Here is a 22,842-nt window from a genome sequence, read left to right on the forward strand (position 1 = left end):
ATCCACACAGGACCGCCACTGTCAATATCTTAGCTTATGAGGGAGTGCTTCGTGAATCGTCACCTGAGGATTTATAGCCAGGTAGTGGTTGTTGGAGGTGAGGACAGGCATATACTTCAATGGTGTAAACACTGGTGAGGTGCCCATGGTTCAGTAAAGAACCTGTCCCTCAACCCTACTGTTGTAAGCAGCCCTAATCACAATCATTGTGTCATTTAAAAAATTCATTCATTCATTCACTCATTCACTCATTCACTCATTCATTCATTCATTCATTCATTCATTCATTCATTCATTCATTCATTCATTCATTCATTCCTTTGTTTATTGGCCTTAAGATGAGAAAGTGCAGCATTTCACTGTCATTTTGAGAAACCCACCAGAAAGGTGATTTTTTTTTCTTTTTTGATTAGCGTGCCCTGGTGCATTTTAAGCACGCTCCAGTAGGTGGCGGTGTAGCGGGAGGTCGCACAGCAGCAGGTGAGAAGCCTCTCTGGACAGACCCCGGGGCAGAAGAGGAAGCGGCACGTGCCGTGCGGTGCTGTACAGTGGCCGAAGGACAGCGGCTGCTCCCTGAGCCCTAAATCCAGAAGCGCCCGGGAAGCTGCAGCAGCAGTGGTTTCTGTAGTCGGAGCCCGAGAAGGGCGCCCAGCAGCCGGCACCATGGTGAAGGAGCGGTTCCGGGAGACGGATGTAGCTAAGAAAACGGAAGATGCGGCCTGTGGTGGAGGCTGAGGTCCCGGGTCCCAGAGGGTTCCAGGTGAGGGACAGTTGTGAAGGGAGCGGAGAGAGAAGTTCCAGGATGGGATTTCAGATCTTACCGGGTCCCCGAACTGCAGCAGAGAAAGTGGGAAGGACCGAGCAGTGTCAGAACGGGCGTCCTGAGCCAAGATGCCACCTCCCGAAGCCCCGCGCTGACTCCTCTCAGGAACTTTTCCCTGGCACGAGGAGACAGTGTGTGCTGACCCGAGGTTGTCAGCCAGAAAGTGGGTTCACAGAGGCTAGGTGGCAGGCTGAGATCCAAGCTGCTGTTCCGGGCCCTCAGCTTCACAGTTAATTATTAAACCATAGACCTTCCTTATGAGGTTTCACTTTTTTCCCCCGTACCAGACCAGGATTATTATTAAAATAGCTGTATATGAAGAGTCACAGGAAGAACAAAAACGGTAGGCACTGTCCCTAGGAGTTTCTCCTCTTCAAAATACAGCTGCTCAATTCAAACGAATTCCCCAGTGTGAAGTGAATGCCTATATATATCTACTATACTGTTTCTAGTACGAAGAGTATATAGTATGAAGAATGATTCGAACTGGACATACATACTCACATGGTGATACATGCCTGTAGTCCTAAGATTTTCAGAAGGCTGAAGTGGGGAACTGCTTGAACTTACAAGTTCAAAGCCAGCCTTTCAACTCTAGGATATTCCAGCTCAAACAAACAAGCTAACAAGTTAACAGAAATCAAGGATGGCTCAGATTCTGCCACTGGCAAGTATCCTTAACATTTAAAGTCATTTCTATTGCATATATTCAAATCATAATTTAACATTATTTGTTATTTTAAATGTGCATTAGTGTTTTGCCATGGGGAGTTTCAGGTCCCCTGGAACTGGAGTTACAAACAATTGTGAGCTGTCATGAGGGTGCTGAGAGTTGAACCCAGGTCCTTTGGAAGAGCAGCCAGTGCCCCTAACTGCTGAGCCATCTCTCCAGTCCCTTATTTGGTTATTTTTAAAATTGCCCATTCTTTTCTCTTTTTCTTTGCTGTCCCTACAAATGAGGGAGGTAAACACCTGGCCTTTGGAATTCTTGGTATTCTGCAACTCTTCAGAAGCTGGCCACTTACTTTGATCCTTTAAAGCCATTGCCTGAAATAATCTGTGGAGTGGAAGCAAACTCATACAGCAACAAAACACTTCAAATTGCATTAACCAGCAATTCAACAATGCAGAATTAAAAAATAAAAGGATTGAGATATAGTTAGTTGAAAATTCTATAAACTACCATATCTTGTTTCTAATACAACTATACCAAACACTAAGTAACTAAGAACATTATTAATAAATCCCATAAACTTTCAATACAGCATATATTTACATTCAGGCTTTCAGCAATGGCTTTCCTCAAGAGCTCCTCTTCTTTCTCCTCCTGGCTGTTTACCTCCCTAGCTTCCTGCTCACTCATTTTGAGAGCCAAAGCAAATTGTTCTTCTTCTGACATCTAATTTTTCTTTTAGCCAAACACTTTGATCTGTTCGACTGTTTTGTCTTCATTTTCTGCAATCCATTCTCCTCTTTTGCTTCCTCTCCATCACTATCAGAGATCACTATGAGTAGGTCCTCCAGTCTACACTTCTTCTTTATACTGACACAACTGCTGGCTTCTGGATCCTTCTTCTCCAAATTCTGGCTTTCAGAGGCTTCTTTAATTTTTTCTCTTTCTTCCTAGCATCATTTTGTTGCTAGCTGGCAGCTCCGCAGAGTGCCTCCTGAACTGTAGGGGTTCGTAAACAGACGCAACTCCTCAAAGTGAGGAACGTGCCAGGCAGCGCAAACTGTGAGTTTTCACTTTGTTTGTTTGTTTGTTTGTTTGTTTTAAAGGCAGATCTGTTTTTTTTTTTTTAAGGAGCACGAGAGAGTTTTGAGGCCAGTGTTGAGCACTGAAGATTCCTCAAGAAAGCAGCATTTGCTGCTTGGTCTAGTGGAGAGCAGTCACTTCTGCCATGGTTGCGGCAAATGCAAGGACACACAGGGGATAAGGGGAGCACACGTAATGTGGTGCTCAAACATACCTGCAGGAAAAATACCCGTATACATAAAAAATTAAATATTAAAAAGGGGGAAAACAACAATTAAAATGAGATAAAAATGCAAGTCAGGGGCTTACGAAATGGCTCAGCAGTAAAGAGTAGTAAAGCAGGAGCTCTCACAAATTCTTTCTGAAGTCAGAGATACCCTGGGGTTGAGAGATGAAGGCAGGTAAGTAGGTAGATAGATAGAAGGATGGATGGATGGATGGATAGATAGATAGTACATAGAGAGTAGATAGATGGATAGATAGATAGAATTATAGGCCTATTATCCTGATGAACCTATAAATACAAATTTTCAATAAAATATTTGCAAATCAAGGTAATGATCACATCAAAAATATCATCCACTGTGGTCAAGTTGTCTTCACCTCAAACATGCAAGGATAATTCAACATACACAAATCCAGGACACCTTCAGTGCAGACCTGTTGTTCTAAGTAGCTCCAGGTGTCCAGGATACCTCGCCCTCTAGGGCTGAACTGTCTCCAGTTCAGCCATCACAGCTGGGCTAAACACCTTCAGGGCAGAGCTCTTGTTCTGAGTAGCTTGAAGTGTCAGGGATAGCTCACCCTCAAGGGCTGAACTGTCTCCTTGCAATTTCAGCCTTCAATTTACTAACATTTGATGCTGAACTCAGGACACCAAACCTAGAGTTTTTGCAGTTAGCTTAAACAAGCCACAAAGGAAAAATTGGTAAATTAGACTATTGAAGCCCCTGTGGTGGTAATCTAATTATACTTAAATGTGATTTTGATTGTATGTTAATAAATAAAGTTGCCCGGGGGTCAAAGCTGTTGGAGCCATTGCAAGAGTGTGGCGGTGGTGGCACACGCCTGCTGTGGGACGGTCTGTATGTCAAATTGCTCTGATTGGTCAATAAATAAAACACTGTTTGGCCAGTGGCCAGGCAGGAAGTAGGTGGGACAAGGAGAGAGGAGAATTAGGGGAAGCGGAAGGCTGAGGCGGAGAGACACTGCAGCCGCCCGCCATGACCAGCAGCATGTGAAGACGCCGGTAAGCCACCAGCCACGTGGCAAGGTATAGATTTATGGAAATAGTTAATTTAAGATAAAAGAACAGTTAGCAAGAAGCCTGCCACGGCCATACAGTTTGTAAGCAATATAAGTCTCTGTGTTTACTTGGTTGGGTCTGAGCGGCTGTGGGACTGGTGGGTGACAAAGATTTGTCCTGACTGTGGGCAAAGCAGGAAAACTCTAGCTACACACGCCTTTGATCCCAGAAAGCCAGCCTTTAATCCCAGGGAGTGGTGGTGTAAAGCAAAAGGATATATAGGGCGTGAGGACCAGAAACTAGAAGCATTTGGCTGGTTAAGCTTTCAGGCTTTGGAGCAACACAGTTCAGCTGAGAGCTATTGGGATGAGGACACAGAAGCTTCCAGTCTGAGGAAACAGGACCAGCTGAGGAACTGGTGAGGTGAGATAGCTGTGGCTTGTTCTGTCTCTTTAAATAGACGAACAGACAGGAAATAGAGCGCTCATTCGGGAAGCTGGGACACCGCAGGCGGAAGGGTGAGATTTTGGCTCTGAGCTCTGACCTCTCAGCTTTCTCTTTAAAAAAAAAAAAAAACTGCATAATGCTCTTCTAACTTTGAATTTTCGGAATGCCAATGAGAAAGGAACAACAGCTGCAGAGAGACATTGGATAATATTTTTATGTCTTCCTAAATGTTTGTTTCTGCTTTTCTCTAAAGATTTAACACTATTGGTTTTCTAATAGTCCCAGTTCAATTAAAATTTAAAGCTGACTTTGGAGTTGGAGAATGGCTCTCTCCTTCTTTAAACTCAAGCATGTTGTTAAAAGGAAAATGCAAACTCCCTGTATCATGCCAGAATAAAAGAGCCATCTTCTGCTATGGTACAGGACAAAAGCAAAATTAATTAAGGGACTATTCTATTACTAATCTCAACTCTTTGATTCTATTCTGATTCTTTAAACTTTTCTTAAAGTATGAATTTTATATCAAAATTTACAAGATTAACATATAAAGATATATAGATATATATACATTTTAAACTTTGTTAAGATATGAATGGTCATATAGAGTACTAACTAATTCTAGAAAAAAGGCTAGCTGCATATATATGTTTTTGTGTTCGAGTCTCTTATCAGTTTTCTGCAGGAAATCATGGCCAGGCCTAACATCAACTGAAGTCTCCAGAAAGAAGATGGGGCCCCACAACAACAACAATTCCACGTGGACAATAATGATATCATTAAGCTGACAAACATCATCCACAGATCAGCTTTGAACTACAAGGTGCTCAGAGCATTCTTTCATGATAAAGAAAACTTCGCCCATACCCAGCAGGAAGCAATTTTAAGACTACGTCGACCACATTCCCAAAGAGGTGGTGTGGGGCGGGTGGTTTTTTGGTCTTTTTAATGGGTTTTGGGTCTGGGATAATTTTCAGTATTTAGGGGGGCTGGTTACAAGTTATTGTCAAGGGTTAAGAAAAAGGCTAAGCAAAGGAGATTAGATTTAAGGTTTTTGTTAAAAAAAAAAGAGAAAGAAAGAAAGAAAAGAAAAAGACAATTACTAATACTTTACATTGGATTGAATTGTTTTATATTGTATACAAATTTGAAACTGATATTGTTAGAAAATGCTATATGTATATTTCTAATTGTATTTATACCATTCATTTAACAATGTAATACAAATTTCTGATCCTTGAATGTTATTATTACCAACTACTAGGATATAAAGAAATGAAAGTTAGTAGTTAGACATTTCAATAGAACTTGTAGTCATATTAGATATGTATTAAAAATTGAGCAGAGATGTTTTAGACAGGTCATCTTCAAACCCTTCAGAGATCTACAGAATATGGCATTTAAAATGTTTTAATAACTTAGAAAATTTTTCTTTTTGAGACATGTCAGCTCCTGGCAGTACTAATCTACTTCAGAGAAAATATGGGCATTGAAGAAACTGCATATGGAGTCAACTTTCCTTGTGGCAAAAGTTAGCCACTGGACAACAAAGTATCCTCGAATCAACAGGACAAAATGGAAAGACAGAACACGAAACAATGGACTACTGATTCTTGCCAAAACAAGTGTGGTTATGGCTTTATTAAAAGGCATCTTCTGAGGCCAGGACAATATGGCCCCATCCCTGAAGTGGCCTTCGCATCCGGAAAAGGTACGGTGCCCTTTTCTTCGAAGGTAGCTTAACAGGCAGAGGGCCGATGGATTCTGTTGTACAATGGAACAGCAGCTGAAAGCTCATGCCTCTCAAAAGTAGACTGGCATTTAATAAAGGGATGTGGAGAAGAAGGGGATGCTGAGATGAAGCCATATATACACAGCCAAGAAGAATGGACAGCTGAATTTAAAAACTGTCAACAATTTCCAGAATTTAAAATCCTGAATCATGACAGGACACTAGTGGAATTCAGGTGTTTCTGGTACATGGACTGCTCTCACCCAATGTGAGATTGAACTGTTGACCTTGTGTACATCCTACTTCACAAATGAGTCTGTCAGATACACTAAGCCTATAGAAGATGATGCCCCAACACTGCGGAGAAACCTCAGGTGACTGCCCAGGCAGCTGGCTGTTTCTGTCAACTCACAAAGTTTTTGGAAGTTGCTTGCATGCACTTCCTGTTTTTTATTTTGGTTAGCTAATATTATTTCCTTCTTGGGTCTCTGAGGGAGTTGAAGATTAGTTAGTTATGGTTGAAGATTAGTTACTTATAGTTGAAAATTAATTAGTATAGAAAGTGCATTAGATACATCTTGGATTTACCAAAATAGGATAGATAATGGAATTATTTTCTCTAATTTGTCCAATACCTGTTTAGGTATTTATTATTTGTATATATTGTATATAGTTATTGTACTTTTGTATATAGTTTTTCTTTTGTTAGTCATAACCTTTTGCTTTTTTTTTCTTTTTATTAAAATAGAAAAGGGGAAATGTGGTGGTAATCTAATTGTACTGAAATGTGATTTTGATTGTATGTTAATAAATAAAGTTGCCCGGGGGTCAAAGCTGTTGGAGCCATTGCAAGAGTGTGGCGGTGGTGGCACACGCCTTTGATCCCAGAAAGCCAGCCTTTAATCCCAGGGAGTGATGGTGGAAAGCAAAAGGATATATAGGGCGTGAGGACCAGAAACTAGAAGCATTTGGCTGGTTAAGCTTTCAGGCTTTGGAGCAACACAGTTCAGCTGAGAGCTATTGGGATGAGGACACAGAAGCTTCCAGTCTGAGGAAACAGGACCAGCTGAGGAACTGGTGAGGTGAGATAGCTGTGGCTTGTTCTGTCTCTTTAAATAGACGAACAGACAGGAAATAGAGCGCTCATTCGGGAAGCTGGGACACCGCAGGCGGAAGGGTGAGATTTTGGCTCTGAGCTCTGACCTCTCGGCTTTCTCTTTTGCATTATTTCTGTGTTTCTTATTTAATAAAATGGTTGGTTACATCAATAAGCCCCTTCTAAAGACTGCAGTGTAACATGGGAAGGAGCTGTTGGCTGACAGCAACTTGGCCATCCTTCCAGTGTTTTGATGGAGAGGTTCCTATCAGAAGACCTACCCCTTACTACAGAGACCCAAATACAAGCCTGAATCATCAACTGCATGCCAGAGCTTATGTTCTAGAGAAATGGAGTAGTCCATTCTGCTTGATGATTTGGGGAAAGCTAGATTCCATTTTGAGAGCCATGGATGTTGAAAGCTTCTAAAGATGCACCAGGCCCATTGTCTATTGTCATTATTCTTGGAGACACACTGCAGTGCCCACACTTATCATGCTAATGTCAATGGTGAGCTCTGCAACATGATTTCATTCTGGAGATTGATTTGTTTTTTATTGCTGCTGTCTCCAATTCTGCCTCTTTGACCATCAGAGAAACTTCAAATCTTAATAAACCATTTTGCTCTTAAAGCAACAAAAGATTTATGACTGTTGTTTGCAAAAAAGACCCCACATAAATTTTTTCCTGGGTCTTCCAATTTAAATAAATTATTCTTTCTCAGAATGCATGAAGTGAGCAAGATCTGGTCTGGAGGTATTCAAGTCCGAAATCATGTGGCTCTTTCTGACAAGTACAGTGTGTTTGCTTTCTTCTCTTTTCTTTGAAGAGAACCCATTTTCTATCTCTTAGACCCTTTCCACCACTGTTATTACCAGACATAGCCTAATTATTTGAATTTCAAATGTACAGTTATAGAGAGAGACCCCATTGTTTTGTGTCTGGGTATCTAGCTGATCCCCTCCTACCCAAGAAAGCAAAGACTGGTATTTCATCCTATTTTAGCCACCCATGACCAAAAAGAGGCCAGTAAAAATCATCATGACCATGAGATCTACAGTTGATTTAGATATGATTTTTAATTATCTTCACTTCTTCTTATCAAGACGAAGGGAGCCATTTTCTCATGAATATTACTGAAGAGGGGAATAAGACTATGATGACTATTCATGGATGTCAACTTGACTATATCTGGAATTAACTAACAACCAAAAATAGAGGGCACACCTGTGGGAGATTTCTGCTTATTTTGAAGTAGGAAAATCTACTTCTAGTCTGGACCTTTGAGGTAAGAAGTCACACCTTTAATTCAGATCTTTAATCCAGATGTAATCTGGACCACTCCTTCTGTTGGAAGCCTACAGGACATGGAAGAAGGAAGCTTTTACCTTTTCTCTACTTGCTCTCGCCTTGTTATCACATCCATTCCTTCACTGGCATTAGAGCCTATTTCTTTAAGATTCTAGTATATACTGGACAAGTTGAGACATTCAGTCAAGTGGAATGAGCATCGACTGGATTCTTGGACTTTCCATTCATAGCCAGATATTGTTGGATTAGCTAGAGCACAGCTTAAAAACCATTCTAACAAATACCCTTTCCAAACAGAGATTCATTTTATAACTTCTGTTCTCTAGAGAACCCTGGCTAATACACAGGACACATAGAGAGGATATTCTAGAGCAGTTAGGGCCTCATAACAGTCTCAGCTCACTTACAAATTCCCAATACTCACCTTCCCTTAACCTTAGCCTTTCAAGGTGCTTGCTCACATCAGAGAAATCAACCCTCCTTCTACACATCATCCTGATATAATTCCTTGACATGCTTTATTTCTCATATTATTGGTTATGGATGTTAAGGAGGGGAAGAGCCATTTTTAGGCAGTGCTTATGAAGTGAGTATTCAACTCCCCATGGGTAAAGCAGTGAAAAGATTCTAATGAGGCCGACAGAAATCTCTAGCTTTGGAAGGAGGAGGTACCGAATGGCTTTCCCTGTGTCACAGGAGAGACTCCTGGATAGGAAACCTTAGCTTCTGGTCAGTTCATGGAGAACTATTTAGCAAGGAGGCAAAGGCTGTGCCCCATGACATCAGGAGACCCTTTATTGGACATTCTATTGTATCCTGGACAGCTCTTGGAATCCCAAATGATGTCACTAGTATTGTAACAATGACAACATTCTTTAGGAAATATGTTCTGTGACCACATGCTTTGCCTGTAGACATGTCAAAATGAAAGACCCCCGCTCCATTATGAGGACATGGGGCGTTGGGCCGATGAAATGCTCCCCCCCCCAATAACTTAGCCTAAGAAACGCCATTCTGAAGGAATCAGAAAAACAGGAGTTCACAGCTGTGGCTGGCCAGCCATCCGGCCTTGGGAGAGAGAGATAACTGTGGTCGGCGGCCTTGGGAGAAAAACAGTTGAGTCAAATCAGGATATTTTATGGCGGGCCCCTGGCCTTGAGGAATAAGCGGCTGGCCTGGAAAAACACCCACTATACCCTGGGCAAGGCCAAATCAGCCACACACATACGACCCCAAGTTCACCCTGGCCTTCTTTGAAACAACCAATAGGGACCCTGTAACTATGCTTCTTGCTTCTGTAACCGCGCCTTTGCCTCTGGGATCCCATAAAAAGTCCCCCTTGCCCTAGGAAGGGGCGCAAGACCTCCAAGAGACTTCGCCCCAGGTACCTGGTCTAAATAAACCCTCTTGCTTTTGCATCTGATTGATGGTTTTGGTGTGTTCCTTGGGTTTGGGGTCTCTCCTGAAGGAAGATCTCCCCTGGGGGTTCTTTCAAAGATTGAGAGGTCTATTTGGGAGAGGGAATGGACAACATGGAGACACCAGAGTAAGGCAGAAGGAAGCTACTCCTAGGTCTCTCTGAAAAACATGGACAAATAAGTGGTCCTGGAGAAGAGGCAGTGAGTTCTGGGAAGGGGCTTGGGAGTTTTCTGGATGTTTTTGGGCTTGAGCCTTCCAGGGCTAGGACTCAGGAACTGGGAGCTTCTGGGAAGCAATAGGCTATCCTGCTTCTCTGGGTTCCTAAAGAGCAGACCCAGATCAAGCATCCATAATGATTAGTTTGGCAGATTCAGGAATTGACAAGGCTGAAGCTGCTTTGTTGGGTACCCTCTTCTTTCACTCTGAGAGGGAAAGGAGGTACAGAGAACTAATGAGATTTCTGTACCATAACTGTGTTTCACATTCACTGGAGTCCTTTAGTTGTGTGCCAGTATTAAAAAGGAAAGGAGAGTACCCTGGCAAAGCCATAGGTTCTGATACTTTACATCATAACCACTAGCAGGGCAGGATCCACCAAGTGCTACTGACTTCCAAGGATCCCTAAACTTTTGAGTTCCCTGCTGTGTGTGGTACACGGATCAGTTCCACTGTTAGATTCATGGGACCTAGAATGAGACTGTCCTCTTCCAGGTAGCTCTGAATGTCCTGGAATGTCAGTGAGGATGGCATTGTGAATCTGGTGACAATGTTATACCCCTGCCTGGCTTCTCCATTAACATGAGACTCTGAAGCATAGAGCAAGTCACCTGGGCATCCCTATACTGCCTGAGTGCTTGTGGACAGTAGCAATTTTCTCCAGGCTCTGAAAGCACATGGCTGAGGGCTCTGAAGCCAATGTGCATCCGCTGCAACTGTGAGTAAGCTCTAAAGAGGGTGTCCACTGTGTCACATTGTCTTTATCTACCTTCAGGGACTACAGAGGAGGCACCATCCCAAATCTGCAACTTCACTCAGCAGTAGCAGCAAATGAAAAAAATAGAGAAACTCACCATCCGGCTACATAATATGACATGCAGGAGAAATGAGCTTCATGGAATCCTCACCAATTACATCAACAAGGATTTGAACCACAGGTAGTCATTATGCCCAGTTCTCTGCTGACCATCTTGACACCACAGTATCAAGCCCACTTTTCCTGAGGAACAGGAGACTGTAAATCCAGGATGTCCTGATGCCTAAACTAAACTTCCTGAGTGCATTCAAGATGCAGAACTTGGAACCTGGGTAGGAGTGAAATGGGGACACAAACTGTTCTGCTTCCTCCAAATGAAAAGCAGAGCCTGTGGCCTGAACCAGAGTCTGAGGATAGGGACAGTAGTGTGTGAGCTCTCAACATGCCTTTCAAGAGGCCTTGACAAATGTTGGCTTGTGGGAGATGCTAGGTCCTGTTAGTTGTTGTGAGTCTTTGTACTTGACCAGCAGATGATTGAAAGCACCTAGCAGCAGCTAGGGGTGCCTCATCCCATTCATCCATCTCAGTTTGTGGCTGGAAGGTCTGGAGGTCATTACTGCTCCTGTCTGGTCTTACTTATACTCCAAGACAATGCCACCTCCCTATAGTTATTGGGGATCTTGATTTCATATGGTGTGTGTGTGTCTGTGTGTGGGAGCCCGTTCTGGGGTTCCTCGTGGCTTTACCCAGCAGGTCTGAATAGAGGATGATCAGGACCACAGGCCTGAGTGCAGGTGTCTGAGATGGTCTGCACTTGCCTGTGCTGTGGAGGAGGTCTTTTGCTCAACCCCTTGGCATCTGTATAAATACCCTGGGCCAGAGACAGTCGGGGCCCGTTGGAATAGGTTCCAGCCCCTCTTGAGGCTATCCTTAATTTTCTGTGTGTTTATCTCCACGAGATTCTCAGCTATAAATCCTTCTATCTAATATTTCCTGCTCCTCACACTCAAGAAAACTCGGGGGAGCTGTGGGGTTGGTGGGTAAACACCCCACAGAATGACGCCATGAACAGGGAATTAAGAAAAAAGAAGAGTGACTAGAGAATAAAAGGGGGTACTAAAGACAAATGAACAGGGACTAAAGACAAAGAAGTAGGGACTAAAGATAAAGGAAAATAATAGTTTTATTACAGAGTTTTTGGTGAAAGTACGGAGTCAGCCCTGCGAATGGAAAGGCATGCCGGTGTTATGGAATATATATATATATATATATATATATATATATATATATATATATATATATATATATATATATATATATATATATATTTATATATATTATTGAGAGGCAGGGGTTTTATCCTCGAGAGGAAAGGAAGGCAGACTGGAAGGATGTCAGATGCTGCAGCGAAAATCTCTTCCGTCAAAATTTTCTATCTTCTATCCCTTTCTGAGTTTCTATCTTTGAAAAATAAGTATAAGGTATAGGGTAGTAATATAGTGTAGGAAAAACTTAGAAGTGTAAGTTCGTGTAGGAAAAAATAAGTAAGGCAACTAGACAGAAAAACTCTTCAATTTTCTAACTTGGGGGCTATAAATGCAAACTGGGAAAAATCTTTGGGCTTTACGGGTAGTAAAAAAGCTCTTCTTTGAGCTAATGGGGAAGGAAAAGTTTCCCATGGAAGCTTTTGACCTGGGGACAGCTGAAAAGCTAAGTCCAACCAGCAGGAGAATGTGTTTTCTCGCTGAGGCAAAAATGGGGGTGTAAGAAGTCAAAGTTTAAAGTTGAAGTTTTGGGAAAAGTTGGTCTTTCTCTCTTGGGGGAAAAAAATCTTTCTCTTAAACCAAAAAGCTTTTCTTGGAAAATTTGGGGAAAAATCTCTCTAAAGCCTTAATCTTTCTCAAAAGCTCTCTTAAACTTAAAAACTAAAGCCTTTAACTTTCTCTCTCAGAAGGACAAAAATTAGAATCACCTGAAGATATTAGTATGGGGACCACCTGTGATTAGTTCTAAGGGAAAACAACAAACCTCTTAAGACAGCAAAACCAAAGTTCTTTCAGCCTTTAAAAATCCTCCCTGCAATGCAGGAGGCAGGGACAAGTTCCTAAAAACCTCTCCTAAGCTTTGTCTCTTCAAGCTAGTAAAAGACAGTGGGTCAGAGTACCTGAGGGAAGTGCTTGGGAGAGTGTGGGTTAAGAGCTACATAGAGCCCAAAAGGCAGGAAACTTTGCCTAAGAAAAGCAGAAAATCCAAGCTTTTCAGTTACAGCTGAGCTGAGGCATCAAGGGTTTTGTTTCTGAGTGAGCATTTCAGAATGAAAAGGTGCTCCTAATCGTCCTAATGCAAAGAATCCCCTGAAGCAATGCAAACTGTTTGCATTGTACCCTAGCTTCTGACCAAAAACCCAGAGGCAACTGGCCAGTGTCTCTGAGTTGGAGTGCATTTCGGGGATACTAGGGTTCCTGCAGTTATAAACTTCCTGGAGCACAGAGCTGAGGCAGGAAGGTGCAGCACCCAGGGGAAGATTGCTAATGAACAAACAAAACTAAAGCTGGTGGGAACAGCCCAGTTGTCCACTTTCCTACAAGTCCCGGGTTGTTAGGTCCACAGCTGCAAAAAGAAATCTGACAAAAGCTTTCCAATCAGAGAAAGGACCATTCTGGGAAAACAGTAAAGCTGAACTGTGTCTGAAGCAGTCGTGCTGCTGAGTCAGAACGCTGTCAGGGGAAAGAGCCCAGCCAGGGCAGAACAGAACTGTCCTGGAGGAAAGCTTTCTTTTCTGTCAGAGAAAGCACCTCTTTGAGAAAAGCTTTGTTTCAACTGACTCCCTATGAGATGAGGGAGTGTAGCCCTGAGGGGTGATTGCCTCTGGCATAAGCTCTGTCCTTGAGCACCCAGACAAACAAACCGAATCCACTGGGGGACTCGGCCAGGTGAAGGCCTGATGAGGCAAAACACCTGTCCTAATGGGAGTTTAGAAAAGGCAAAAACCTCCCTTGTTAGATTTTCAGTCTGTATGCAAACCACACAGACCCCGAAAGCAGAAATGGACAAAAGCCCCTACCTACAGTAGCAGAGAAAGCCGCCATTGTAGTGTCAGAAACTGTTTCTGGGGGAGAGGGGATAAATTGAGACCAAACTGGGAACTGTCTGGGAGAAAGACTCTGAAGAAACAGAGAAGGGACATAATCCTCCCCAGAAAATATATGACCTGAAAAAGCTGCTAGAATTTGAGGCAGATTCAGGGGGAGAAAAAAAAGCCCCTACCTCCAAAAGCAGCTAGCAGAGGTACAGAGCCATAGACAGATACCTGAAGCTCTGCATCTGGGGATGAAAGGAGCAAGCAAAATGAGAATAAGATCAGTGGGAGAAAATCTCTCTGAAAGAGCTATGGAAAAGCTGCTGTACATGGTTTTGTTTTTCACTCACTGGCTAAAACAAACACAAGCCCCTATCAGAAATGCCAGCCTCAATTCATGCTAATGAGGCAGGTGTGGTTCTGATCCTGAGCCAGTGTCAAATGAAGGAGAGACACCTGTTGAAGCCAGCTGAGGAGAGAATAGGAATCTCCCAATGTACCATAGCTAAAAATGTGAAGTGCTTGTTCAAATCTCCCCTTGCAAAGGCAAGAGACTTTGTTCTAACCTCCCAGGCAAGTCTAGTAAAAGAGAACCAGTTGACTCTCAGACCCGAAAAGAACTATGGGAAACCAATGATATAAGGAAAATTATATAGGGGACTGATAAGGGACTGACATTATTATGGACTAATATAAAGGAAATGCATTCTGGGAAAGGTAGTTTTTCTGCTAAACATGGTGACATTGCCCTGAAACACTTTGGTCAGCTCGAAAATAGGTTCATGGTAAACTTAAAGTACAGCTTTTAAAAGAATAAGGAGGAAAATCATCTAAGAGTTTAAGTGTCAGGTCCAATGAAAAATTGAAAGGATACGGAACTAGGTGCTTCACGGTTTGTGGGTGGATAAAATGCCTTATTTACCGTAATAGCTGTGCAAAGTTTTTACAGTAGCTGAATGACAAAATGCTACCTTTAAGAGCAAACAAGCCACTTTAATATCCTTAAAACAAGGGAAAGCAGTTTATACACTGAACGATGTCTTAAATATGAAGAAACTTATGTTGAAATTAAAAAGTTCTTTGCCTTTTGAACAAACTGCCTGCAATGAGTAATTCCTTTGCAAATCTAATAAGAAGACAAGGAAACAGGCATTCAAAAAAGAAATGACTGCTTTCTAGATGGGAAACAAACTTCAGAAAATCTAGCTGTCTTACAAAAGAGTTGCTTTACCTGAAACTTCCTTATAAGAAATCAATGCTAAATATCACAGCTGCTAATAACATCAGGAGGTAAAGCTAATGAAATGAAAACACTAAATCCTGAAAATGCTTTTTCTCAAAGTAAGCCAATGAAGGATATGTTTCATGAAAGAACATCTATGTTCTTGACTCCTTTGAATAGTAACAGTTTTGGTGAAAATATTGGAACTAATAATCAAGTCAAAATGTTTCAACAAAGTCAAGATGCTATTTCACAAAAGAAAGCTGCCACACTTTGTGGGCCATATTAGAGCTTACTCCAATCTTCCTGGTCCTTTAGCTGAGGGTAATGCAATGGCTGAGCATTATCCCCAGTGGAAATGGCTCAACAGTCACATGATCTTCTTCAAAATAGCAAAAGTTTAAGATGGAAAGATCCCTGCTCAGGATTATGGAAGTGTCCCGATCCTGTGTTAATATGGGGTCAAGGACATGTTTGTGTTTTTTCACAAGAGGAGAATGAAGCTCGGTGGTTACAGGAGCGTCTGGTAAGGAGCTTGTAACTAAGAAAAGTCAGCTCCAATGACATTTCCTATAAAGGAACCAAAATGAAAGTGGCTCGATTAGTATTTCTGAGGTTTAGTCACTGGTGAATGTGTTCTGCCCAGATCATAATCCCCAGAGAGACCACCAAGGACGAGCATACCAGAATGCAAAAGCAAGGTTTATCTGTTACAAGTCATGACAGGGAACTCATCTCAAGCCATCTCAAGTGAGGCAGGGAAGAGTTACTCTTTGTTGGGGAAGTTAGTTTTTATAGGCAAAACCCATAAAATTTCTTAGAGTGGAGGCGGTTAGTACAGGTCCATCCTTGATTGGTCCATTTTTTCCTGGGCCTGGACTTTATCTTATTCTAGCTTATCTGTTTGCCCTGTCAGGAGTTTTCCAACTCCTCTCCAGAGTCTGGTCATGTTTTCTCCAGAGAGGGGCATCTCGTGGTTAATTGGTTACCATCAGACATCCTGACTCTGTTCTTTTAAGTTCCTGGGGCTGGCGCCATCATTTCTGGGGACTTGAAACTGGCCTGGGTCTATCTATATTGAGATATCTTTGTCTAAGGCCCCCGTTTTGAGACAATAGAGTGAGGGTCTTGTTGTGCCTAGATCGTGTCCCCAAAGCTGCCACTGGAGACTTTAGGTACAGAATGCAAAAGTAAGGTGTTCTCTAAGTTTACAAGCCTCCAGGGAGGCTCTTCCAAATCTCTCAGTCACAGCAGGGAGGTTGGAAGGAGCACTCCCCTTTCTTTGTGAGCCTAGTTCTTAAAGGCACAGACCATATAATTTATTTTAACCCGCCTCCCTTTTTAGTCTTTTGGTCGAATATCCTGACTGTGTTTTCCAAAGTCCCTCTAGCAGATACAGCCACCTGTGGAAAAGGGGTCTAAGTTCTTATCTACACTTAGGAATCCTGGTTTAAGCTTCTCTTTGTCTGTAGGGGATAGAGTAGGGGTTTTTACTGAGGTATCACAGAATGCAAACAGTGAGGAAATAGAGTTCAGAGCTGTGCCACTTTTGGCTTTACTAGCTCCTTTAGAAAAATACTTTATATCACCTAATGGCTGTGCAGTATTTGGCGAAGAGCTTTACAGAAGCAAAATACGATTATTTCACCCTCAGCGTGAAGTCAAGTTTTTCGGTAGAACGAACCAAAAATACTGCTGTAATAGAAACGTTTGTCTGAATTGAAGCACTTAGGGGAGCTATTATGAATTTGGGTGAAGGGACAGCCTCTAGTTAAAAACCGTTTACCGCTGACAGTGCATCTCTGCCAGTTCGGAAAGGCTGAGAGAACTCGGCAACTTTGGCGTGTGGCTTTGTCAGGAGAATATTACAGTCTCCTAGCAACAAGTATTACAACTCTATAATGACAACACTCACTAAATCCCAGTGCTTTATAACAAAGCTGAGTATAAACTCTAAACTTTAGAAATGATGTACGTACTTCCTGTCTAGTTAAGAGAATCTTTCTAATGGAGGTAGTGATAATAATTAAGAGTAAGAAATAGAAAAATGAAAATAAGATGTCAGTTTGTAAAAATTCTGTCTTGTTAGATCTGTGTTAAGAAATCTTTAGGTGTTTGCTAAGTTAGATATATGCTAATGGTAGCCCTTTATAAGCTTGTAAAATAGATCTATAGAGTTCCTTTAAGAATATAAGGTGCAAGAAGTATCTAAGGTAGTCTTAAGACATGTAGTAATAAGCTTGAAAGAAGTAAAGATGCTAGTTGTAATTGTAACTTTAAATAAGAATAAGATGGAACGCATATAAGTATATAAATAATAAATATATTTGCTAAAGTAGTTCTATAGTTTCCTTAAGGAGTATAAATAAGTAGATGTTAATACATCATATGTGAGTTTGTAAAATGTAAATGTTGAATATGAGTCTAAATGCTTTGCAAGGCAAAAAATGTTATATGTAAGTTTGTAAAGTATAAATGTTAAGTGTGAGTCTATTCTTAATGTATATGGTGAAAACACCTGAGACACAGGTAGTGTCCTAGTAGACTGCAAAGTAGGCAGTCTGAATGGTTTCAAAAGCTCCAGAAGCCACTAAGAAGCTAATAATGGTGGACGCCAGAACCAGCACAAAGCATCTGCAGCAGAGATCTGTAGCTAGAGTTTTCCTGCCTTGCCCACAGTCAGAATGAATCTTTGTCACCCACCAGTCCCACAGCTGCTCAGACCCAACCAAGTAAACACAGAGACTTATATTGCATACAAACTGTATGGCCGTGGCAGGCTTCTTGCTAACTGTTCTTATAGCTTAAATTAATCCATTTCCATAAATCTATACATTGCCACATGGCTGGTGGCTTACCGGCATCTTCACATGCTGCTGGTCATTGCGGTGGCTGGCAGTGTCTTTTTGCCTCAGCCTTCTGCTTCCCAGAATTCTCCTCTCTCCTTGTCCCACCTACTTCCTGTCTGGCCACTGGCCAATCAGTGTTTTATTTATTGACCAATCAGACCAATTTGACATATAGTCCATCCCACAGCACTTTTCCTTTTCTTTTTTTTTTTAAAGGAAGGTTTTAACTTTTACACATCTCCAAAGCCAGCTTGGTATATTTGGGAATTTGGGCGTAGCTTCTCTTATTACTTCCTGCTGGAGGGGTCGCTGTATCTTATGGGGACACAAAGAAAATTTTAGGATCATGGAGAAGTTTGTGAGACTGTATCGTCTGAGCCAGTTGCCTTGAAACGATTCTGGATGTTGGATCATCTGGGCCATGGTGTCATCGGAGACCTTTCAGGTGGTCTTGGCTGCTCAAACCTGGTGTATCTTAATCTGGAACAAATCAATAGCCTCTGGCTTTCTGTGGAAACAAAAGCAGAGCCTCTTTTCCAAAGCTACATATCCTTATAGCCAAATTTTGAAGTCAAGGTACCTTTAAAATATACTTTTTGGCATAACTGAACAGCTTTTGCAATCAAATGTTTTTCTTCAGTTAAGAATATCAAAGAGAACATAATCCAGATTCTCTGTGTGGTAGCCATCTTTATGTGGCTTATGTTTTATATTACCTTGAGCCTATTGCTTTAAACTGCAGCCTTCTAAGACTGAAAAGGCGCTGTGGCTGCTGGCTCCACCCACTTTAGCTTCGCAACATGGTGGTGGTACGTTTTCTGCCAGGTTTGGGGGCCATCAATTCTCAGAAATAGTGAGTCTATGCTTCTTATCAAGGCAGCTTGTAGCCCAGACACCTCTTTTTGTTTTGTACTAGCAAAGGCTAAATCCACCATGCAGCTTAATGTGCCACTTGCAGAGGTCTCATTCCTGCCATACTACAGGTCAAGCACACACGCCAGGAACCCACCAGTAACTCAAACCAGCAGCTGCTGCTCATTTGAGAAAGACAATTAGGAAGCTGTTTTTAGTTCCGTTTTAGAATCTTTTCTCAGGTTTTAGGTGGAAACTCTTACCAACTCGTTGGGCGCCATTTGTAGCTAGAGTTTTTCTGCCTTGCCCACAGTCAGGACAAATCTTTGTCACCCGCCAGTCCCACAGCCGCTCAGACCCAACCAAGTAAACACAGAGACTTATATTGCATACAAACTGTATGGCCGTGGCAGGCTTCTTGCTAACTGTTCTTATAGCTTAAATTAATCCATTTCCATAAATCTATACCTTGCCACGTGGCTGGTGGCTTGCTGGTGTCTTCACATGCTGCTGGTCACGGTGGTGGCTGGCAGTGTCTTTTTGCCTCAGCCTTCTGCTTCCTAGAATTCTCCTCTCTCGTTGTCCCACCTACTTCCTGCCTGGCCACTGGCCAGTGTTTTATTTATTGACCAATCAGCAATTTGACATACAGATCATCCCACAGTAGAGATCCGTGAATATCAAGCCGCACAGAAAAACATGAGCTAACATCAAAAAACGGTGTGGTTTAGAATACTACTGTACCTAAAAAGGTTTCTGGCTTGAGAATAAAAGTTCAGAGACGCTTGTTTGAACAAAAATTATTAACTGCAAAAAGTTTTGGTTGAAAAACATCTCTTCATATTTGGAAGTAAAGCCTGATACCAGAATTTTTCTTGTTTGAACTTTTTGAACTTAAAATGAGATAAAATTACAAAAAGATTTTGTTTATGGATTTCTCATATTTGGAAGGCTAGGACCAGAATTTATCATTTGAATTTTAAGACTTAAGAAATGGAATAAACAATAGAGATTTCATTGCAATGGGACAATTTTGAGTAATGACCTAGGAACGGTTTTCTGGAATTGGGTTAAATGAAGAAATTTATTTCTACCTAGAATCAAGATGCAGTTTTGTGTATGCATATATGATTTATTAACTTGTGATTCATGAATTGTGGAACTGTTTATGTAAAAATTACTTAAGAATTACTTAAGAAACTGGTTTTGTGTTACAAATGGAACTGTTTAAATGGAAAAGTTTGGGTTTTCTAACTAGGCTTGAGACTTTGCTTAAATTATAAAGAAAAGGGAGAGTTAATATTCCTTAGTCTATGTAATTCAAAAACATTTTCTTATTTGAGTGGATTAATGTTATGTTAGTAAGAAATGCAAATGGGTATACTAAATTTAAAGTACAAAACTCTTTTGGATGTTTTGCTAAAAGTTTTCAAAGTGATAATGGTTAGATTGAAAATATTGCTTTTCAATATTGGTTTGTAGGAATTATATAAGTTTGGGTTCCTCTAACTAGGTTTGAGATTTTGTTTAAAAAATTATAAAGAAAAGGAGGAGTTATGAGATTGAATTATGTTCCCAGAAACCTATTGATATTAATGCATCCTGGTTTTGTTGAGTTAAGGAAATATTTAAATTCAATGTGAATACGTCAAAGTTTTTCCTATGTTCTGTTAACAAGAAAATTCAAATGATTGAGTTAAAGCTGTAAGATGGAGAAAATTGTTAACTATATATGGTACCATATATGCTAATTCAAATGGTTCTGTTAAGAGTTTGCTTTGAGTTGTAAGATGGAGAGAATTGTGACTATGTATAGTGATATTTATGTTAATCTGTTAATGGTAATGATGAAGCTAAGGGATTCTTTAAGTTTGTAGTCGCCTTAAGAGTTTTTGATTTAGAAAGGGCTTGAGGCAGCTAAGACTGCTGTAGTCCCCTTGGACCTAATTCAAAAGAGAAATGCCATCTATATCATCCTCTACTCCCATACTGGGAGGTGTAACAGCTATGGAGATTGCTGTAAGCCATTAATAGTTATTTTTTTATATATTAAGAAGGGGGAACTGTGGGAGCCCATTCTGGGGTTCCTCGTGGCTTTACTCAGCAGGTCTGAATAGAGGATGATCAGGACCATGGGCCTGAGTGCAGGTATCTGAGATGGTCTGCATTTGGCTGTGCTGGGGTAGGAGTTCTTTTGCTCCACCCCTTGGCATCTCTATAAAAACCCTGGGGCAGAAACAGTCAGGGCCCATTGGAATAGGTTCCAGGCCCTCTTGGGGCTATTCTTTATTTTCTGTCTGTTTATCCCTGCAAGATTCTCCGCTATAAATCCTTCTATCTAATATTTCCTGATACTTGCACTCAAGAAAACTCTGTGGATCTGTGGGGTTGGTGGGTAAACGCCCCACATGTGTCTGTGTCTGTGTCTGTGTGTCTATTTCTGTGTATATGTATATATTTATTTTTGTATGTGTGTGTATGTGTGTGTGTTTGTGTGTGTGTGTGTGTGTGTGTGTGTGTGTGTGTGTGTGTGTCTGTGGGTCTATGTGCTCCTGAGTGTCCAGGCTCTGTGGCATGGTCTGAGGATTTCACACAGTTTCCAGCAGATGGCACTGCTGAGGCCAGGGAAGGCCACATTGAGCTGGATGCCTCTTGGGCACTGTGCTCATCTTGGTGAAACACTGGAATTCCCTGTGGAATTTATAAAGCCATCCTGAAATTGGGAATCCTCCCTGCAAATTCTCATTGTGTGCTCTGTTCCTCTATGCAGCAATAGACACCAAGATATATGAATCCATGTTGTGAAGACAGGAGAAATGTCATCATAGGTTTCTGGTGGGCCCAGATATGAGGCACAGACTCCTGGAAGTTCATAGAGAGCTAATCTATAGCTCTAGGCCACTGAGAGAGCTCATGTATCCCTGGCACACTTCTCTGGATCAGCTGCATCTTCTGTCTTGGGGACAGGATGGGAAATTTAATAAGCACCAGGAGGTCCCAATGAGTAAGTGTGAGGCTATGGCATCCATTGGGATGGGGTAGCAGCCTGCAAGGACTAGAGTCCAGCCCCAGTGCCAAGTGAGTGGTTTTCATTGTCAACGTTTTGGGTGACATGCGGTCGTCTCCTTTCTTCCTGCATCCCAGTGAGTTCTCTTCCTTTTGCCAAGCTCTTGGTTCATAGTGACAGATGCCTGAGTACCACCTTCTCAGTCCTTTTTCTCGACATGGGGCTGGACAGTCCTCTAGCATTATCATGGACTTTCCAGTCTGGAGCTGCCTGGATGACCATACATGTGGGAGGACTTTGACAGGGTGAGGGTTGGGGTGACAGATTTGAAGCTGCAAGAAAACATTTACTCCAATCCCCTCAACATAGTCTGACTTAGCTTTATGCTGCCCTAGGAAGTTTTAGGCCCCAAGAGATGGATTGCCATATTGTGGGTCCCAGTTGAAACACCTGATGTGCATAGTCTAAATTCAACAGTTCATTCAGCATGATGTCCTCTTCATTGTTTCCTGCTGACTTCTGATTTCTGTGGTCTAGGTGTTGTCTATGCAGGCATGGGTAAATGTGTACATTGGTGGGTGTGTTCAGAGGCTACATAATGAAATCCCGTTTTGTCATCCGTTGCCCACTCTCTTATTCCCTGGAGCTCAGGCCTTTCTCTGAACCTGAAATTTTCTTTTTTGGCTAATCTGGCTGGCCACCACTCTTTGAATCTCCTGTCCTCCAAGGTAGATCTTGTGTCTTGTTTATTCTCATCCAATTTCTACAAGTTTCAATTGTTCAGAAAGAGGAAGGCTGTAGTAGCTTTCTATTTCTTCATTTACTTTTATTGTTTTGGTGTTAATGTATTTTCTAAAAAACAACAAAATTCAAACAATACAGATGTTTTTAAAAATAGTAGGCACAAAGCTAGTACCACAGGGAATGTCTGGTTTGTCTCATTGGCTTCACAACACAGAATCCCACAGTGCATCTTCTTGGTGACATTGTGTTGCTCTGACTACATCACGTGCATGGCTGTGTCTTAGAACAT

General features: G+C 41.7%; 1 protein-coding gene across 2 annotated transcripts in view; it reads left to right on the forward strand.

The window, feature by feature from the left end:
- The first annotated feature begins 511 nt into the window (after positions 1-511).
- Positions 512-22,842, forward strand: part of LOC143267234 (disks large homolog 5-like) — a 76,515-nt gene continuing 54,184 nt past the window's right edge. For both annotated transcript variants that reach the window (XM_076544259.1, XM_076544260.1), the window contains exons 1-3: positions 512-760; positions 2,451-2,558; positions 10,819-10,981. The gene's annotated coding sequence lies outside the window, so the exon portion shown is untranslated. The remainder of the gene's footprint in view (positions 761-2,450; positions 2,559-10,818; positions 10,982-22,842) is intronic.

Source organism: Peromyscus maniculatus, chromosome 9 (genome assembly GCF_049852395.1).
Source record: "Peromyscus maniculatus bairdii isolate BWxNUB_F1_BW_parent chromosome 9, HU_Pman_BW_mat_3.1, whole genome shotgun sequence".
Lineage (NCBI taxonomy): Eukaryota > Metazoa > Chordata > Mammalia > Rodentia > Cricetidae > Peromyscus > Peromyscus maniculatus.